This window comes from Hypomesus nipponensis, chromosome 13 (assembly GCF_054491055.1).
Source record: "Hypomesus nipponensis isolate SF chromosome 13, ASM5449105v1, whole genome shotgun sequence".
In the NCBI taxonomy this organism is placed as follows: domain Eukaryota; kingdom Metazoa; phylum Chordata; class Actinopteri; order Osmeriformes; family Osmeridae; genus Hypomesus; species Hypomesus nipponensis.
This window is the reverse complement of record NC_140373.1, coordinates 4,102,501-4,124,242: the sequence shown is the minus strand read 5'-3', so window position 1 is coordinate 4,124,242 and position 21,742 is coordinate 4,102,501. Positions and strand designations below refer to the sequence as shown.

At 43.0% G+C, this 21,742-nt stretch overlaps 1 protein-coding gene and 1 long non-coding RNA gene across 2 annotated transcripts in view; both read right to left on the bottom strand.

Moving 5' to 3' along the window:
* The window catches only part of LOC146259550 (thyroid hormone receptor alpha-like), a 94,738-nt gene extending 89,981 nt beyond the window's left edge, over positions 1-4,757 (bottom strand). Inside the window, 1 exon segment of the mRNA XM_084670536.1 lies at positions 4,323-4,757. The gene's annotated coding sequence lies outside the window, so the exon portion shown is untranslated.
* Positions 4,758-16,105: 11,348 nt separating this feature from the next.
* On the bottom strand, positions 16,106-18,511 carry LOC146259549 (uncharacterized). The gene is made up of 2 exons (XR_014729459.1): positions 18,354-18,511; positions 16,106-16,379 (listed from the first exon to the last, which is right to left on the bottom strand). It is a non-coding gene; the product is annotated as an uncharacterized LOC146259549 (long non-coding RNA).
* Positions 18,512-21,742: the final 3,231 nt, after the last annotated feature.

Below are 21,742 nucleotides of genomic sequence, written 5' to 3'. Positions count from 1 at the left end.
TAGGGGTCCATGCTCCTCCTCCTGCCGCCTATAGGTCAAGCGCCTAGCGGCATGCATAAACTGTGTCTGAGCAGGGTGCACAGGATCATCAGTGCATAAGAACCTCACATGCTGCTATCCCTGCATTTCAGTTGCACATTCCATTTTCCTCTGCACATTTATATTTTTACAGTTGTGTGAAAGAAGTTCAATGGAATGTTGAATCTATAAGCACTATCAGTTAGCTAACAATTTACAGCAACACTACCACACTGAGGGGCCAATAAAATTGATTGATGTGATTTTATAATATTACTAATACAAATATAAATGGAAAAACACAACTAAGCCTACAGCATTTTGACATTAGTTTATTTAGCCTGTAGATATCAGTAGGCCCTAAAAAATTTGATGCATTGAATGAAGTTGGAAGGGTGAACTCCCAAGTCAATAAAGATTAATTGGCAAGTTTATAAACGTGAATACCCTAAAATGTCACTGATAGATAACCCATATTAGGCTAATCGAGTTAGATGGGGGAAACTTTTACTTTGAAAGAACAGGTAGTGCTGACAACACATTCGGCCAATGACAGGCATTTCACGCTTACCTCCACCCACGTGAGAAAAATATAAAGTTGTTTTATGGTTTGTGTTTAAAAAACGAGAAAACAAAATAACACGTCAAAATCCGTTTTTCCGTTTTTGCAGAAAAACGAAAAAACGGACTGACAAACGTTTTTCGTATTCATGCGTGTGCCGTTATAAGGATATAAGGAATTAAACTCACGTACACGGACCCAGGCAGGACAAGGTTACAATAGGCGATTTCAGACTGATGATTCAACACATGGTCTCAGCTGGTCTTTTGCATGAACAACAAGATCGACTTCACTTCTTGTTTCATGAAACCTGCATTGAAGAGGCCGAACTGCGTCCGCTCCCTCCGTCTCAACCTAAACACTGGTCACATGACTACCCCGGAGCTACCTAGCTAATCTAACCTTTAACTCCAGAAGGCAATATTAATCATGTCATATCTGACTATCCATTCCTCCATCTGACATTTACGAAAAACTGCAGCAAATGTGTGATATACGGCTAGAAGCCCCAGAGATGTACGCCCTCCAGCTATTTACACTAAAAAGCTTTCGTCCAGTTTTGACTGTTCAAGCACTTCATAAAGTATAAACAGAAGGAAAAAAAAGTTCACAGTCGTCAAGGACAACCACTCGGAAACAAAAAAAATGGTTTTCCACATGTGCAAAATCAAGAACTGGTTGACATAACAGCAAACTAACAAATAACCACAGCTTCCTGCAGTGTTTCTCTACATAACAGCTTAACTAGGCTACATAAACAATAGGCCATGCTGCCCCCTTCTCAGTTCTGGTGTGGCGTTAAAACGCATTTCCAACTGAAATAAGCAATTAAAATATTGCATGCTTAAACCACAATCTTGTCGTACTCATTCATGTGAATGAATAAGGGTAGTGTCAATGCTGTAGTATTTATCTGGTTTATTTGTTGAAAAACAACACACACTCAAAACACAAACATCCATGCTTCTATTTGTTTCAGTTCACATAAGCGTAGATTTGCCAACACGTGCCAGTGAGAAAATAATCACTAAATAGTCACTAAAAGAATCTTGTGCACGATCTAAATAATTATGCATTCGTGCTGATAAAATAGGACATGTATCTGAAATAAGTTGAATGATCTTGTCATGCAGTTAAATGGCTTGTTGTGGAGTTATTCGTACTAACAGGTAGTCAGACATGACGGATGCAGTGCTCTGAATGGCTACGCTTCATTTCAATTACATGCATCTGATGACATGTTTCAGTTGAATGCGTGCGCCTTCCTCACTGGAGTCTGGAAACCGACCTGCAAGCATATGGCATATGCATATGGTTGATATAATGTAATTAAATGTAGACCTAGACAACAATGAAAGGGCTTCTGGCCACTGTCCAGCATAGGATAAGAACTAAAGGTCAACTGAAAAAGAAGGCATGTCTTTTTTTTTTTTTTTTTTATAAAACAGAACGTGTTGGCTGCTAAGTGGAGAGAAACAACACAACACTGAGCTCATCGAGATCCCAGTCTAACATCTCTGCCACTTTCTCACTATTGAGGAACTACTGTACCTAGCATGCACACTCCATTCTTTCTTTCTGTCTCTCCCTCCATCTACGTTTACACTTAGTCATTTAGCAGACGCTCTTATCCAGAGCGACTTACAATAAGTACAAGGACCTTTGCCCCAAGGCAAGTAGGATGAAGTGCCTTGCCCAAGGACACAACGTCATTTGTCACGGTCGGGAATTGAACCGGCAACCTTCTGGTTAATAGCCCCTTTCCCTAACCGCCCAGGCATCTGACCCCTATCTGTCTCCCTTGACCACTGTGACATCATAATACAGTGGATTCAGCTCAGGACATGGTCTTCCCAGCCTGGTTATATAACTGAACTCTTTCCCACTATTTTTTCCAAGCATTTTGCACCCATAGAGAGAAAGGGAGAGGCACAGGAGAGAGAAAGGAGGACAGCACAATCAAACAATTATAAAAACATTTAATAACCAAAAAGAGAGAGAGGAAGAGAGAGGACAGCATGTTAGAAAAAGAAAGTTCCCCATGCTGGGGACGGCTGGAGAAGGTGACCTCTGTCCCCCTGCAGGGCCCCTCGTTCACCAGCCATCCCAAACATATGGGGAGAGAGAGCGGTGGGGTGCGGATGACGGTGTATAGACCAGGTCACACAGGGCTAATTCAGGACTGGGCCTCCAGACCACCTCTCTCTTTCTCTCTCTCTCTGTCTCTCTCTGTCTCTCTCTGTCTCTCTCTGTCTCTCTCTCTCTTTCTCTCTGTCTCTGTGTCTCTCTCTCTTTCTCTCTCTCTCTCTCTGTCTCTCTCTCTGTGTCTCTCTTTCTCTGTCTCTCTCTCTCTTTCTCTCTCTCTCTCTCTGTCTCTCTCTCTGTCTCTCTTTCTCTGTCTCTCTCTCTTTTTCTCTCTCTCTCTCTCTCTGTCTCTCTCTCTCTGTGTCTCTCTTTCTCTGTCTCTCTCTCTCTCTGTACTTCTCTTTTTCTCTCAGTCTCTTTGTCACACACTGTGTCATGCATACATGATGCAGTCAAATTAACTTAAATTAACTCATACAAATGAATTACTTGACATGCCGACGGTTGAAACATCTTAATAAGTTTGTCAGATCATTCTCTATTTGCTTGTGATAAAACTGCGTCAAAAGCAGCAAACAACCAACATTTTTACAAATCTGTCATTCTATTGTGCTGCTCCCCGTAACCAAGGTATCAACATCTAACAGAGGCAAAAAGCACAACGTTTTAAACCAGCAACTAATTATTAATGTATCAGTGGGTGTGCTACCACACCAGACTATTGTCCTGCTAGCATGCTATACCTTTAATCTTGAAGATGTCTGATCAATTTCATACTTAAAAACAAACACCTGGTTGTCCGTTCGATGACCACGTGTATGCATGTCCTTATAGGTGATACATTTGACTGAAAGTGCATTCTTGCCTCCGGCTGTCAGTTTGTCTGGGTACAACACCAGGTAGGAGAAAGACTTGGAAGATCAAAACGTTAACTGTTGATTGTGCTCTGAATGCACTTTTACATCAATCAACTGTTAGAAATGCAATTGCAATGTGTTTATGCTCCTAACAATTTTCTTTTTTTTTTTTTTTGGGGGGGGGGGGGGTGGATTATACATTAGTTGGGAGTAAATGTCTAGAACCTGAGTCACATTGGCTATACAACATAAATGATAACCCACATTCCGATGATATTTTAATTGATTGCCTAGCTGTCAGGCAGTCAATGATTAAGTCAATAATTACGTGCATAATTCATACCTGTGTTAGAGCGGTGTGGCAAGTTGTGCTCAGTTGGCAAGTTGGACAGTTATCAAGTTAGAGTAGTACTGTAATACCATGGCCTGCGCCAAACGACTAATATTTGCGCGCAGACTGTGGATACTTCTGTGTGTAGGTTACGTACGCGCGTGCGCGCGCCACTGTTTTAATACGACTATATGGGCGCTCGAGTAAACACATCTAATACACACTAGCTAAATACATAATTTGATATGACTATGCCTACACAGCATGGAACTCAGTAGTTACGGGGATCATGCAGGCAAACAAACTATCGGAGGCCAAACCAGAGATCCAACCCACCATAGCAGAGAAGCCTGCCGTAGCTGGTGATCTGTCAAACCATGCAGCCGATGTTCAAGCTATAGGGTGCCGCCGGACAGATACGCAAATAGGCTGCAGCGTGCAAGACGTTAGAAATAAATTCGTGACCCACCTTACGATTCTTCGGTTGGTTTGGACTTGAATACGTTGTTTTAAAAACTGCGAGTACAGCGAGAAAGTCAGGGGTTCCCCGTATCCAGCGCAAGTGTAGTGATACACACTGCTACCGGGGTAAGTCCTCCACCAGGCGTAGCCTACCGTCAAATACTTATCGGCCAGTTCCTCTTTCACTTCAAAACAAGGTTACAGTTCTATCCCAATTTTGAAAATTTCTTGAGATGTGTGCAAAATGTTTTGCTCCACTAAGCGTTTCGGTGGGTTGCCACGACAGGGAAATGGAATCAGGAGAATACTATGATTGCTCCTCCCTCCTCTAGTACAGTATAGGGCGCGCACGATTCTGGGCCCGCATAAAACAATTATTAAAACTATCTACCGCTCTCTACAGGACTAACAGTAAAATACAAACACATCTGCATCTGTAACACAAAAGCCATTCGTGATCAGTCGTACTGTTTGTTTTCAGTAACGATAGTTAGGAGATGCTCATCACCCCTTGGCAGCCTCACACATTGTGTCGCGTGGAACGTCGCGCACTTTCTTGTCCTCATAAACGATCGGACGGAGACCGCACCCCTCCCTTTGGAAAGAGAGACTGGTACCTTGTATTACCCGCGACGGGAGAGGAGTACTGGATGGGGTTAGGTGAGGAGAAGGGAAGTACTTAATGCTTCATCAGTTTGGTGTAGAAGCCTAATTAATTACTATATTAAGTGAAAACAATATTGGCTATCATTTCATTATCTCTAGCCTACTATTTTACATTTCTAGACAAAATAATGTGAAATACATAATCACAAGGAATTCTATGAGTCTTGAATCTCAAAATCACACTTTGAGTTAATTTTAATCTGGCAACATTTTGCAAATTGTGAGAAACCACACCTGACCAGAAAAAAATGGTTTGCTGTGCTTAAAATCTTATTAGGCTATGTCTGTTTCCTGTGTTCCTTTCATGCTTTATGAAGTTGTTTTCACCTCAAGGGGCCTTCTCTGTGAGATAGAAGTATAGAATAATTAAGAAGAACGCTTTCTATCATAATACCCGGCACCATACTGAAGATTGCGAATGGAAAGTCTGTTTTTATAATATGAGAAAGCAAATATTTGGTGCACATTCTTTGTCTTGTACTATCAGAATAGCCATAGACTGCTGAGAAAGCATAGCATCTTACATAACGATTTTTGGGGTGGACAAAAATCTCAATAAGCTCAGCTTTTCAACAAAGGCAAGCGGTCATTCCTAATAGCATTTATTGCTTTACAAATGCTCTGACATTTTACAGGGGATATTTGCAGTTGATTGAATCAAATGTACAAAGCTTGGTTGACATGCTCGGTGGATCTTGATGCCAGGCGATTGATTAAAGGATTAGCCTGACATCCACAAAACTGCTCAGACCCTTCCTTCCATCAGAGTGAGCCGTGGTTCATCTGGAGGAACGCCCCAGCCTGTCAGCCAGGCATCACCGGGACACCTTGGTCAAGGCACAGGACTCAGAGAAAGGAATGAAGCCTCCAGCACTGCATCTGTGAGTAGATGTGTCTGTCTGTGTCTGACAGTGGCAAGTTTCTAGGGTTGTCTTTTCCTGTCGTCCTGGCAAGTCTTGTCATCCATCATATGAAAAGACTTATCAGTAGAGTATTTTTCATTCCATTATTCCTGAGTCCTTGGAATTGCTTACACTGGTGCAGTTCCCATTGGGGGCGAATGCATTTCTTTCAAGGCCTATTGCTCCATTGCTTAGCGCAGCTCAACATGGCGGAAAAAGCGTGCATATATTTATATTTATTTTGTCTCAAGCCACTCTTTCAAACAACTTCCCAACACTACTACATGTCCTTAGATCCTGAGTAACACACTTGCCGACTTAGAACTACATACAATGCACATATTTAGCATTGTTAAAAGCAGTTCTTGAGGGTCATTATTTGTCCTCCCATCTTATTTCTAAGACACAAGCAATCCAATCAGTGTCCCCCACTTCCACAAAATGGGACAAATCTCTCTTGATATTCAAATGATGCTTGGTTAGATCCAACCTATGCCTTTAATTATGTTTTTAAAGATCCATGGAAACAAGGTCAGCCATATGCTACAACAGTGTTCAGAGTTCATTGTTGTAGTGACTGATCGACAGGTGTGCTCTATGAATCAGGGCTCCTAGAGAAGAAACTTTCACCCAGGAGAACAGGGGCTTTCAGATTAAACAGCAACTCTAAATTACGAAACAGCTCCATAAACACCCATCTCCAGTGCCTTGTCAAAGCATTTATTCTTTGCTTTCTATACTGAATATGCTCAGAAAAAAAAGAGACTTTGAACATTGAACTTTCACTATGAGGAATGTCTTTTGGATAAAACAAAAATAAAGCATCCGGGAATGTAAGACAATCAAACGTTCACAGTTCCAGCAATCATATATGAAGACCCCCTTTGAAATAGAACCATCAACTGCTTTTACATGTTTTATCTAAAGACATTGTGTTCAAAAGTTTCTCACAGACTGCAGGGGGACAAAAGTGTAGCTGGCTGTTTATTTCAACTCGTTCGCTATCAGTGAAAGACTGAATTGAGGGGATAATTATAATAAAAATTGCCTTTATTATCAAAAATGCTAATTGGAATTGTAAACTATTGGGGTTAGCATTTCTGTACTCTTCGAAGCTGCATCCGACACATCTGCAGAAAGATTGTGCAGATATTGGCATACATTCATAATACTTGTGAATCTTCAAAAATCTTGATACTAAAAAACATTGTAAATTCAGTACACTCGATTACACCTGATAGAAACCATCCAGAAAACCATCCAATAAATATATTAGGCTGCAAAGGTGAAGATCAAATCTTTTTGGTTTCTCATAGCATTTCATATATCTGTCTGGGAATGCATTGTGTGATCAACTGTGAAAGAGCTGTGTTGTTATTAGTAAACGCAAATGATTGCGTCTTGTCCAACTTAATTTAATTGCTGTTGAAAGCCTTGGATTTATGTAGTCAAGTGTAATATGTTGAGTCCTCTGTCTCTCTCTCACACACACACACAAATACCAATTTCACATCACAGTCCTCATTTACATTTTGTCCATTTAGTTTAGCATACAATATTACAATACCACAAAATGGCCCCTTGTCTTGATGCAGAAACAGAATCGTGTCATCGTCCTGCTCGTTTGCAGGTTAGGATATATTTAGGGAATCCTGGAGTGTATTTCTTTTGAACTAAATTGACCCCTTCAGTTGCTCTCATGTTGGTATCACACGCTGTCGCTTGCATCATTGGTCATCGCAGAGAGCATTTGAGCTTCAAAGCCAGAAAAAATTTGCATATGCTGTAGAATGGGAAGCATTTCATTCCTGTGGGTATTTACATTTAGACATAATAGCGTACTAAACCAACATCATTATTTAAGATTGATTGTGCTAATTTTGTTTTGTAAATATTCATGTGAACGCTCTGTTAACCAAGAGGTTATTTATGCTTGTATTTATGCTGATGGGACGATGTACAGTCTCATCAGCATAAGCGCACACTTTTTTTCAGTCATTGTTATTCATCATTTGAAAAGCTTTTCAGTGATTACAGCACGCTTTATGGAAAATTAGGGTCGTTCTCATTCTCAACACATACAAACAACCACGAACAAGCCAACAAACAGTCCACAAAATGGGTAAAGTGAAAGAAAACATTTTCTTGAATGGATTCCCTACCAATGCCATAAACCTAGAGAGTTGAGCAGAACCTTGTTGCAAGTCCAGACAAGCTAGCCTGTTCTGGTACTGCATCTGTTCCAACAGTCTGTTATTGCAGTTTGGACATCCATGTCATACTGTATTACCTGCCAGCTGAATCAGCACCATCTGGCAAACTCCTGGCAATAAGTAAGCCATAATTTAGAGAGTCAGGTGGCTGAGCGGTTAGGGAAGCGGACTAGTAATCTGAAGGTTGCCAATTCGATTCCCGGCCGTGCCAAATTACGTTGTGTCCTTGGGCAAGGCACTTCACCTTCTACTTGCCTCGGGGGAATGTCCCTGTACTTACTGTAAGTCGCTCTGGATAAGAGCGTCTGCTAAATGACTAAATGTAAATGTAAACTTCTTAATTTCCTGCACTGTGAATTAGCTGTCTGGACCATGTGTCCTCGGGTGCCTCTCTACACCCCTCTCCTTGTCCTGTCTCTACACTTCCCATTGGGTTTTCAAGACTGGTGTGGAACAATGGCAGACAGATGTCATGATGTCAGATGGCTGAGTGGTTAGGAAAATGGGCTAGTAGTCAGAAGGTTGCTGGTTTACTTCCAGGCCGTGCCAAATGACGTCCTTGGGCAAGGCACTTCACCCTACTTGCCTCGGGGGAATGTCCCTGTACTTACTGTAAGTCACTCTGGATAAAAACGTCTGCTAAATGACTAAATGTAAATGTCATTTGAATGGCACCTCTGGTGACATTCATTTGAACCCAGGCTCACTTTTTGAAAAGCGGAATGTAGCAGTAAAGTAAACAAATCCAAGAGCAGCTGGTTGTGAGCCCTCTGTCATCTCCACCCACTATCTTACAAAACCACCAAGAGCAGATTTCTGTTTGAGTCGAGGTAGGCCGTTGTCCAATTAGCCTAGCTACATTTGTGCTAAGCTCCCATTGTGTATTGTGGGAAGAATGTAAACACATGGAGGTTAATCTACCAAATGGATATTAGGAGCTGATATTAGAAAGGTCCTTTGTGAATAATGGATTAATCTGTCTACAGCTGTCCACTCCCTTACTGGCGCCAGAGTGTAATCTGGTCAATGATAAACTTCTTCCTTGATTTAAGTTAGCATGTTCGTCTGTAGAGGAAAGAGCCTCTGAATTAAATGTTGGCTCATGTTAGCTTCATTAATAATATTCTGTGACAGCTATTGTAAATCATATCCGTCAGGTTAGCAGTGTTGTGGGTTTATCTCAAACAGAATATGCAGTAAGACGTGTACCTCTATATGTGTTTTCAGTGTGGATGTAGAGAATGGGAGCCAAAATGGTGTCAGATATAAAGAAACTTGTAGCCAGGGTGTCTCTGTCTCGCAGGGTGAATAACATAACACGGTCCAAGCTGTGTCCCAGACAAACAATATTACAATATCACAAGGGTCTGAAGCAAAGCTCATTAGACAACTACTTGTTACAAGTGAGGGGGTCAACAAGCCTCTCTTTCCAAACCCTTCACAGCACCCGTGACTAATCCTTTAACACTCGGTCTTTGACGCTACAGTCAACGGGAAGCTGGTCTTGTCAGGATCACGCCCCTCTTTGTCACAAATTGTCCGATGACTTGTTACTTTTGTTGATTAACGTTATAGATAATGCAACCAAAGAGTGTTGTTTTGTTACGCTCATCCAGAGCAAGGTTTGCTTTGCATCGTTTGTTTTAGATAATTAATTTGAAGAAGGGTGAGACTCATTACAACCATTTTTGTCTTGTAATTGTTCATATAAAAGACCAGTTAGGCCTGCATGTTTCACTGTTGGGTTCTGAAAATACTAAGAACAGGTTTCATAGATGATTTCATAGGTGATCAAAAAGGCACACTCTTCTGTGGTCATATTTTTTTGACACGTGGGTGCGCTTGTTATCAAATTCAGTGTCTGTGCTGCATGTGTGTGCGAAGGTCACAGTCTAAATGGGTCATTACAAGAACATGGAGGGAATTGCCATTCAAAGAAATCCCTCTAAAGGAGTGCAGCTTCATTGAATGTCAACTGTCCCTGAACACATCTGCTCAATTCAACATGTTCACTGTATTCCACTGATCATAAGCGGGGAGTCAGATGGCTGAGCGGTGAGGGAACCGGGCTAGTAATCTGAAGGTTGCTAGATCGATTCCCGGCTGTGCCAAATGACGTTGTGTCCTTAGGCAAGGCACTTCACCCTTCTTGCCTCGGGGGGAATGTCCCTGTACTTACTGTAAGTCGCTCTGGATAAGAGCGTCTGCTAAATGACTAAATGTAAATGTAAATAAGCTGTCCAACACACACTTCTGTTAAATATCTGCAGCTTCAAAGGAGTCATTAGCATAGTCCCGACTAAAGACTGTCACATTCATTTGCTTGTTCTTCTTGTTATTGTTCTTCCCTTTGGGACTTGCTTGGTTTTCACAATGTATGCTTCATGTTTGGCTACCCGCAATGTTTGGGGTTATCTCATTGTTATGATCTGTGACCTATGCACTTTTATAAAACTGTCTCTTGGAAGTCGCTTTGCATAAATATAAATGTACATTAGCTAATTTTATGGCTTATGTTTAGGTTGAGTTAAGCTCCTTGGCAATAGCCTGCAGCACATGACATACAACAATAAAAGGTTATCTTATTACTTTTTCACACACTGTGCTATCATTCATCACAAGGTGGTTGTCTGATTTTTCTCAATAGTTGAAGATCATCTGACCGTTTTCAAAATCCCCCAGGGTGACCCCACAAAGGGATCATAAGACAACCATTGATTACAATGAGAACATTGGTTTAGCATCACATAGGGATGATAGATAGGGTAAGCAATTGTGAATGAAGTTACACATTGAACCTGTGTCATATCATCGACCTTTGAGGCTATAGTGGACATTTGTGTCATACATTGTGTTTGTAGGAATTTTGATTCTATTTTCGGTTTTGTCTTGCATTACGATAGCTTCACAAGGGATAGCTAAAGAATTCTTTATAAACCTGACACTCATATGTCAGTGGTAATTTGTCAGTGTTTTCTGTGTTTAAACCAAATAAAAGGTTTTGCCAAAGATGGTTACTGTATTGTGGGAGACTTCAAGACATGCCCATACACTATCTCTCCCTGCTGTAGGGTCTGTGGTTACTGACTAGAGATTGTGGGAAAGTGTGGCGACAAGATTGTGGGGCTAGACAAAGGATAATACACTGGAACTCTCCACTCGAGATCCAAACTACTCAGAACCACCATGTTATACGGTTGTAAGAACCTCCATTTAGCATAAAAAATAACTTGATTTTGAAGACACACAACGTAGGCAGCCATAAGACTGGAGTTTTTACAAATACTCTCTGTTCTAAAACTAAGCAGGTTTGTCACTCACGGGAAGAACATGCAGTTCTCAAAACCAACACACAACAAGATGCTAATGAGACATGCAAATTAAAAAGAGACTAATGTTGTTTATGCCAGTAAAGACAGACAGTCCCGTCGAATGTGAGATAAGTGCCTGCATCTCTATATCTGCTGAACCGTGCCAATTTGATCATTTGTCTGTCTGTCTGTCTGTCTGTCTGTCTGTGTGTCTGCCTGTCTGTCTGCCTGTCTGCCTGCCTGTCTGCCTGTCTGTCTGTCTGTCTGTCTGTCTGTCTGCCTGTCTGTCTGCCTGTCTGCCTGTCTGTCTGTCTGTCTGTCTGTCTGTCTGTCTGTCTGTCTGCCTGTCTGCCTGTCTGCCTGTCTGAGGATCTATCTGTGTCATTTGTATGTGCATGTTCCTACAGCTTATCGGTCTATGAAGTTGGTGACTGTGTGGCCCTGATACAGCTGCACAATCATGTTGGTGCTATTACTCTGCGGGTGTGCATGTCAACATGTGTCCCGTTAGAATAACACCCCTCACAGGCTCTCATGTCCTCTCATAATGTGCCACTTTTGAACAGTTCAAACTCAGTTTTTTTTGTACCTCAAATATATTTTGCATGGAAAACACAATAAGATGGTTCATTACTGTTGTTGTGTGCAATGTGCATGCAACCATGAATACAGATTAAATTCGGCAGGCTACTGAAGCACATAGAATTACTTGGACACAAGGGAGGGAATATCATAATAAATATTATTTTACAGATCCCTAAATCTAGTTTGCGACCACTAAATGAAGCTTGTGTGCAAAAAAACAACGAGAATTCCTTTGTTCTTCTTTTCCAACTGTCACCCTCCTCCTGTTCCCTCTCCCTTTAAACTCCCTTCCAGACAGAAAAATTGATTTAACTGTAACGATTCACAACTAATCAGTTAGACCAATTAATCACAAGATCATATGGCACTTTTGGCTGACATTCAGACATAGGAACCACAGGAGTGACACAGCTGGGAAATATTAAAGGTCAGATTTGTGTCAGAACTGAGTGATGGAGTTGCAAGGTGAATGCCTGGAGATAAGGTTCAGATTTCTGACAGGGCTTTAGAATGTTGTAGGGAAGGTAGGCAGAGAGGTAGGAGTCAGTGTTTATGTGAACATTCTTTCTACTGGCAAAAACCCCCCAGTTACTCCTAAAGAGCTCATGATGTGTTGGGGTTTTTAAGTAGTTGAGCCTGAGTCATGGGTCTGTGGTTGCAGAGAGATTGAGTTGGACCACATGGTGATGGTTAGCAATACGAAGTGGCATATTTGGAATGGTTTGCTTTATCTGTATAAAATTGTCTACATGGATACATGAATACACACACACACACACAAACATGCACACGCAAACCCCACGCAAAAAAGCACAGTCTCTTTGTATCCACATGTGCATGCATCTTCCCAGAACAAAATCAATGAAGAACATATGGGTCATTACTTAGAGCAATAACTACATCTTATACCTCCCCAATTCCCTGGCCAACACAAACGCTCTTAAGATAATGGACATACGATAAGCCTGCAAACTAAATGAATCATGTATTGAATGCAAACATTTAACAATGGTCAGTCTATTACTGCATGATAAAACGTACCAGGTCGCCAAAGACAAACTGGTGCATCAGCCGACATCCACTGCGCCACAGACACAAAGGGTGCGTTGAACAAGAGAGCAGGGTCTCTGGTGGGTGCTCAGATCAATGAAATGCAAGCTAGTTGTTGATTTATTTATCGATATGAAGCATCCTGAGAGAGGTCTCCTGAAGAGCTCATATTTAAAAGAACCCCTTGACTCCAGCCCGTGTGGTTGAGAGAAGGCAGACACGAGGGTGATGAGCTAATCGATGTTCTCTGCTTTTTCTGAAACCCGTTGCCGGGCTGTGGAGTGATGGCTCCACTGAAGCGTATCCCTGTAAAATCATTGCAGCTCTCTAACAACGACAGATATGAACGTCAGCAACTATTTTTGATCGCTCCGGGTCGTGGGGACGGCCCGAGACGACTGTTACGTTGTGGGAGAGGTTTCTCATGTGGTTGTGAACAGTGATTATATGACACGCTGAAACCAGGATGACATTTCCCTGGTTTCCCTTGTTATGAATGTGGTTGAGTCTACTGCGGTTCACTGTTGTGTGTAACCTGTAATCTGTTCACCAAGACGGTGTTTCTTACTGTGGGCATCATACAGTGTGCCGCGTGCTATCATTCCTCATTTCCTTCCCAGTGGCTTTCATAACAACATCGCAAAAAGTCTAGGTGCAGAAACAAATCCAAGGGTCTTTGAAGAAAAACAGTCAACTCGTTCCTAACTTCATGACTGCCTCCAACTTATCTATTCCCTTTGTGCTGATGTTCCTGAGGTGGATAACACATCACCACACTGAGATTTGCATTTCAAACCTATTTTTCCGATCCATCCCCCCCCATCCTCCAAAGAGAGGCGCTTTGATGTCCCTCAAATCTCATTACAGTTGGGGCTCAGTGGTGGCATAGGCCTATTTCCACTGGTTCGCGGCATTGCCAACGAGATGAGGGAGACAAAATCCCCGCGGAGCGGAAACCAAATGGATGCATCTCGCCGTGAGGGGGGGCCCTTTGAAACGCTCAGCGCCAAACTCGTGACTGCTCTATGGAGTCCCAGCTCGTTTAGCGGTGATTAGCAACATCCGTTGTGGCTAGGCAACACAGACCCAGCTACCGCCCACCACGCCATCAGCGGGTAAATATACGGTGAACATGGACCCGCGCTCCCGCAGAGAAACAGAAAAGACAATGACAAATCATCTAGCCTCAATAATGAAAGCCTAAGGACGTTTTCGAAAGTCTGATGTGTTGCTTTATGGTGCTGCAGTATTGGAGTGTGAGGGGATTGGCTTCGGTAACAGATTCATAGTGCGAGCTGCTCAAAGGACTGTCGCTGGCCCTGGAGTTGACTGATCAGACTCTGTGCCCTCTGGCGCACACCATTATGAGGAAGCTCCTGGACCTCATCATCTGGATGATGGCAGTCTGCCAACAAGCCCATATTGGCCGGCCATCGATGAAAACACGGATAAGCGGCATGATTAATTGATAGCTTCCCTCCATGTTATCCATTTGTAATGAGACAATGTGGCGAGGGCTGCCTCAAATTATGTTCAATATTCGGATGGAGTTTGAGGACATTCAAATGACCCTCATCAGGGGAGCGGTGAATCACGACATGCCCTCGAACCACGGACATTTAGCAGCAGCACGGCCGCCTCAGACGATGTCGAGTTTGAGGCAACTGGTGGGTCAGTTATGACTTATGATCGTGGGGGCATAGACCTACTCCAAATGTAGGTTTTTCTCGGCTGTCGACGTCTTTGTTTGCATTAGACCTTTGTGTTTATGTCCGCAGCACTATGAAAGCCTACTCTTCTCCCTCCGTTTACGTTACGTGCATGTGTTAGGATTTCCGTGGGCTGTTTAAGTCAGTGTCTTTAGACAGCGACATATGGGTGTGTATACGTGTGCTGTACGTTGGAGTTTAGATGGGCCTCTAGGCATGGGATCCTTGAGAACCTCCTAGGCCTGTCTTCTCCACACTTACTGAAAACAAACATTTATTCAAACTGTTGTTGCCAGGGAGCCTTTTTGATGAATTCAAACACTGATGAGAGCAGGCTGCTCTTGGGTAGTGACAGGCCCGACATCAGCAGGGAAAATGAACTGTAGTTATGTGAGTTAATGGCTGGAAAATTAGTCGCTCTATGTCTCTCCATTTTTTGTGAACACACCTCTCTGTACACCCTAGACCCAAAGGCAGATTACTGACACACTCAATCTATCCACTCGTTAGTACATCATCCAATCTCTCTCACACATACAACAGATTCCAGCGTGCACACACAGGTTGCACTCTGGTCTTTTCAAACCCACACGGACAGGATCTGCAATTAGAGCCCCCACTGCTGTATGCTAAGGAGCAGGGCTGCTCGGGGGACCTTGGGAGGCTACAGGTGATGGGAGATCTCATGGACGCTGGGGAGAAATGAGAGGAGAGGCCAAGGAGGACGGTTTCAGGTGGTAGACAGGATGGAGATGAGGATGACGAGAGGATAAAGAGCCATTTTTTTTTCTTTCTTTTTTTTTCTGTAGGATGAATTTCTGATGAACGAGCTGTGCGACTTGAGCTATTTGCGAGAGCACGTCACTAGCAACATATGGCACAAATCGTTTTGAGATACGGAAATAAAGTTACGTTTCCGTCAAAATGCATGTTTGTTTTGTGTTACGTCTTTCATTATTTTGAATGTACAACACGTTGGTCAACCGTCATTTTAAAATATGCTTTATAAATCAAATTGACTGACTTCAAAAGCTATTTCAGAAACTGGATATGAGAGAGCCTTGTCGCAGCCAAATTCAGAGAAAATTGTCACAGTGTGTGTAAGTGGACAATTATGTTAATGCATGTGGATGCAGGCTTGGTTTGAGCAGCAGAAAGACAACAGTGCTGCCTTGAACCCAAAGTGGAGTGTAGACAATCTAGAGACACCAATTCACAGTCTGTCACCAATTATAGATTCCAATTTGAGTGATTTTCACTGGAATGTTTGACAGGGTTACACTGCTGGAAATAGGTTCAGTAAAGAAACAAGAAATCAGAGAGTGATGAACAGTGTTCTAGTAGTAGAAAATGATTTGTGTTACAACAGACATCCTTTATTAGAAGAGAGTATGTGTGTATGTGACTTTAATATCAATGGTTTCCTGTACACTTCTCCTGGACACGCAACAGATCGTTTGAGCTTTGCTCCAGCTATTAAATTCCCACACAAACATGGGACATGTCGTTCACCATGGATAATGAGGTGGGGAAAGGAGCTGTAATTAACGGGAGGAAGTAAGCCCATGTTGAAGTGACAGGTGAGTGACCTTTGTTCTTCTGCTCTAGGAATGAAGCCGATCAAACACCTGTGGGTAGGCACACACACACACACACACACACACACACACACACACACACAGAAAAACAAATTGTCAAAGATTTGCATACATTTGTTGTTTAGTGTGACAGCTCCTGGTAAGAAAGACGTTAGTAAAAGTGTAAAGGTATCTGCAACCCTTTTGTAGCACGGTTGGAAATGTTTTGAAAAGACAAAAAGAAGTGTCAAACATTTTAGGCGTTGCTTTATAATATTCTTTCCTGTGCAGAATGCTATCGTAAAGAGGAATCTTGTTTTTCTAAAGAACAAAAACAGGTAAGTGTAGAACCAATGCCCCCAAAGTCTCCTACTTTGAAAGCAGAATTGTACTTTTGCAGGGAAGAGATGTTATCACAAGCAGTCACAATGTCTCCCTAGAGCATCTATCAAATGACAGCATCATTTTTAACACTTGTTCTGAAATGCACCGCTAAGAATATTTGAATAAGCGCCTTTAACTTTTCTCCAGCCTACTTCTTCAACTGTATCAGTTGCCCACCCCATCCCCCCACCAGTGGAGTTACAGCCTTTGAAACTGGCCTTCCGCAAAAGCCTTTTTCGGGTAAAACATCTAATCAAAAGATCAAGTGACCCAACAATGGCCCTCTCAGCTGCAGGTGTACTCTGATACTCTGATCCAGTCCGCTCCGCACTCCCACCCCACCCCCCCCCCCCCCCCCCAGCCCCTGGTGCTGCACATTTCACAGTCTGGAGCTCACCCTAATCACAGCCTCAGTGTGGCTGCAGGAGCCACATACTGTGGGGCATAACACGCTGCATGGACTCCTCAGAACACGACAGCAGGGAGCTGATATGAACTACACATCTGACCTTGTTGCTGCTGAGGTGGTGAGGAGGCGGTGTGTGTGTGTGTTTCCTCAAAGAAAAAAGTGAGAAAGTACACTAGCTTCGTTTCTTTAGTTCAGTTCATAAGGTCAATGTAATAGAAAAAAAATTGGACTGTGGACCAAAACAATATATATAATTATCACATATCCTCCCACATATACCAGCTTTCGTGAACAGAAGTTTGGTTGCTGGAAACCATGGAAACACACCTCAGTACGTCTGCTGGGTGTATTTCTCAAACAGACCAGTATTGTATACATTATTCCCTGAATGTGTTGTTCGAATTCATCCAATTACCACACAACCCAAAACCAAATTAGTAGGCAAAGCGTCCTGAGAATGTGTAATAACTCTAATGAAGCTGTACCAACATCCTGCACTGAATTGGAACTAGTAACGGTCTAAAGTGTGTCTTCCCCAGCCAAGACAGACTCAATCAAATACATGGGCTGTCAGCATATGTGTGCATGGGAAAAGATATGTGAGGGAAGAGACCTACAATGCAGTGTGTGTGTGTGTGTGTGTGTGTGTGTGTGTGTGTGTGTGTGTGTGTGTGTGTGTGCACGTGCCCACGCAGGCACATCTGAGACCATTTCCTCTGCAATGCGTCAGGATCCCTGAGTGTGCCAGTGGATTTACAAAGACAGCACGTCCAGAGCAAACAGAGTCATGGACGAGGACGTGGACAGAAGCTTCCAGGCTGGGCTCTGCCAGTGACTTTGGAAACAAGCTTGTGTTTTGAAGATTATCACCTTCACTGTTCTCACAGCCCTACTGGACCCATGGGAGACAATACTGTTGGATGAATTCATAAATGTTCTCTCTTATTCTCACATGCAAATATACAGACATGCACACATGCTGTCACACTCAAGTGTTTAAACAGTCCATAGAATATGATGTGTGGAAATTTGAGCAGCAAGTCAAAACCCATGCATGCAACCTCACATTGACCCTATGCAATTTGCCTACCGACCCAACAAATCAACAGACAATACCATCTCCATGACAACACGCTGCTCTCTTCCACCTGGAGAAGGTGAACACCAGTGTCAGAAGGCTGTTTGTTGACAACAGCTCAGCATTCAACACAAATTGTTCCCATGAAACTCACCAAGAAGCTCATGGACCTTTGACTTTGGTGAGCGGACCCCAGGCCGTGAGGACTGGATGGATGGACTCGTTCGGTCACGTGAGGCGAAGCAAAAGGTCTTAAATGCAGGAGACAGCAGGCAGATCGATCAAAAGAACAAAGATTTATACAAGACTCAGAAACAAGGGTACTCAAAACAAAGACCGGAAAAACAGGCAAGAATCGACAGTAAACACTATGCGCAGGAACACGGAGGACAAGACCATTCACGTAGGGACGGGGTCAAAATAAAACAGATTAGACAGAGATAACCAAGGGAAGCAAACATCCATACGCATGGGGGTGATGACAATGAACAAAAGTTGGTTGATTACCAATACAACACGGTGGTGTCGCTATAGAGCCAAGAACCAGGGGCGCCGTATAGTTAGGAAACGTTAGGACAATTCAAAAAATTTGAAAAACTAATAGAAACTTTTCATGTGGCCCAAAATTTCTGGCAACGCCCCTGCCAGGAACCAGGGGAAAGGGAGGAAGAGACACCCACATCACGGACACAGAGACCAACAGGGAAAACATTGGAAGACACTGGGGCGTGGCCGTGGCCGTTACTTTTTTCGTTCATTTGGATCGTATTGAGCTATGCTGCTACGTTGTTGACCGGATCATTGATGATTTGATCATTTTCGGTATTTCACTGTCCAGATGAGACTATCACTCTGAACATTTGGCAAATAAATCACTTGGACTATAATCCAAGTTTAAACAAATGCTCCGCGACAGAGTTTATAAGCATTCACTGCACACTCCCGCAAATACACGCACCGTATGTTTACTCAGGGATGTACAAGAAAGATACACATTGCATTCGCCCAGATTCTCCCCCTCCAACGCTCCAAACAGACACTGTTGGTGAAACTCGGCGGTGCGGAGGATCAAAGTATTCTCCGAGAGAGCGTGTCTCTCTGGGCCCGGAGCTGCAGGTGCACATGATTAGACATGGTGAGGATGACAGATAAGTCCTGCTCAATATTCATGGAGAACAGGAACAAATACAAGTATGTGTCTTTCCGAAAGCCCCCCTACATAGATGTCGGAAATGGTTTGGAACATTTTCCATTTTGCATCTAAGCTCCCCCTGTTGCTTGCACTCCCTGTGTGTATGGTTTCTAAAGCCAAATGAACGTAGTCTCTGTCGTTGTCTAAATAGAGAGGTGGAGATGCATCCAGGTGCTGTAGCCTATCCGTAATCCATGAGGAGTATCGCTAGTCAGGATCTATTCCCCTCAGATAATATGTTAATCCTAGGGCTGCACAGTTTTAGGGCTTATAAATACATGGTCAAACACTTATGTTCTGTATTACCTTTAGATAGCTCAGCATGTTTGTTTCAGAGTTAACCCAACTAACCAGAGTTGAACCAGCATCAAAAGTAATTACATTTACATTTTTAGATTTGGGATGTTAGCAGGTTCCATTCGACTACATGTTGTATTTTTGGTTCCTGGATTTATAGCCTACTGCAAGCACTTCCTGCTATAGTATTTATTTTATTTTTAAAAGATCGAATCAAATGACAAATTCGAAAATAAGGTCTATAATGGATCAGCATAATTGGTATTTACCTTCTACTCAGAAAAGCACAAATGCTGTTTCTATGCATCAGACCACAGAATGACCTCCTGAATTGCAACTGTCCTCCAACTGACCCACATCTAGCTCATTACAGTGCCTTCAGATTTAACACACAGCCTGGGTTCAAGCAGCAAATCATTTTCAGTTGATAAATACAGTTCCTCCTGCTGGTGGGTGAAAGCTGAAGGAGAAGTGGGGGTGGAGAGGGTTCAAAACAAGATGGGTCTCTGCCCCGTCACGACCTACAGAGGCCACCAACATGAAAGAGGAAGCCGGAAGAATCAGTCCAATTGTGACAGTTGTTAACCCCCTCCTCTCTCCCCCCCCCCCCCCCCCCCCACCACACACTTCCACCCTTCGCCACAAACAAAAACACACAAATGGTAGTACTACCCAGACCTAATCATCCCGTTATTTCTCAATGGGAGTTCAAGCTCTGAACGGACAATGCTGACCACACAAAGGCAACCTCCGCTACGTCGGGAACAATGCAAGCAACCTCTGCTCCCTCTGTGCTCCCCATGATGACCATTTCCTTTCTGCTGACACACAGTGCAAAGGTTTTGCTTTGGCTAAAAGGAGGACCCAGTGGGCGTTTGTGCTTCTGGAGATACATAGTGTACCTTCTGAACAGTGTTCTGGGCGGACAGAAGTCTCTGGCTGATGAAGATGTCTGTGTTTAGGGGGCTGAGTGTTAAGTATTCCCATGGATTTTGTTTACATGGGGGGAGTAATTGTAGCTATCTGTCTGCTGACAGTTGACATCTCGGCATGGCTAGATGTGAACGAAGACTCATCGATCTTTGAGGGAACGAGAGAGCAGGGTGACACTTTATCATCATCTGGACGCAGAGCAAAGAGCTTTATCAAAAGCTTGTGGAAAGCTTCAAAGGAATGCCTCCTTCTCAGATCCTCAAAATCACATGTGTAACTGGTCTCTACTGCAGCCAAGACAGAGCTGCTCTCTTACAGGTTCAACCCAGATTAATCTTCATGTCCATTCTGACTCCATTATTTAAGAACGATTTCACATTTGGAGACAGGCACGTTCGGGGAAAATGTCAACGCACCAAAGCCGTGACCCAATCTGAGATCAAGATGACAACTGTCTGTTTGTGTGACATGGACTCCTGTAACTGTGCGACCAGAAAAAGCCCTGACCTGACCTGAACGAGTGTCCCCCAAAACCTCCACCAACACGTATGATGGTTTTCCACATGTGTCCTGTTGCATGTCTCATACGTTGTTGTTAAGGGAACGACAGCCAAAACAAACACGCTGTCTTTTCTCCATCCAAACGTTCAGCTGTAGGTTATCCCTCTGACTAAATGAAGTAAAAATACAAATAAAGGAAAGAAATCGCTCAGAAGACGTGTGTTTTTCCATGGCGGCCTAAGAAAACAGAGCTGAGAGGAGGAAAAGAAGGCACTATCGGAGGTATGCAAGGGGAGATGGAAACGTACATTTCTCATGCGTTGTGCCAAACCAAACGTGTTTGTTTGAGAAGCCTTCCATGCTCACAGCGTTTAGGAGACTTGTTCAGTTGATAGTGACTAATGAGCTGAGCTGTGAGTTACAGATACCATATACCTTAGAGCACAAACAAACAACGTCAATGTGAATTCCAGAGGCAACAGGAAAATACACATTGCATAACCAAAAAGAAGAATGCAAATATTTGTCATGCTATGGACTTTTGATTCATCCCCGGGCCAGGGGAATATGTATGTACAAGGCAAAATAAATGCATGCTGGGTCTGAGTCGATGGATGACT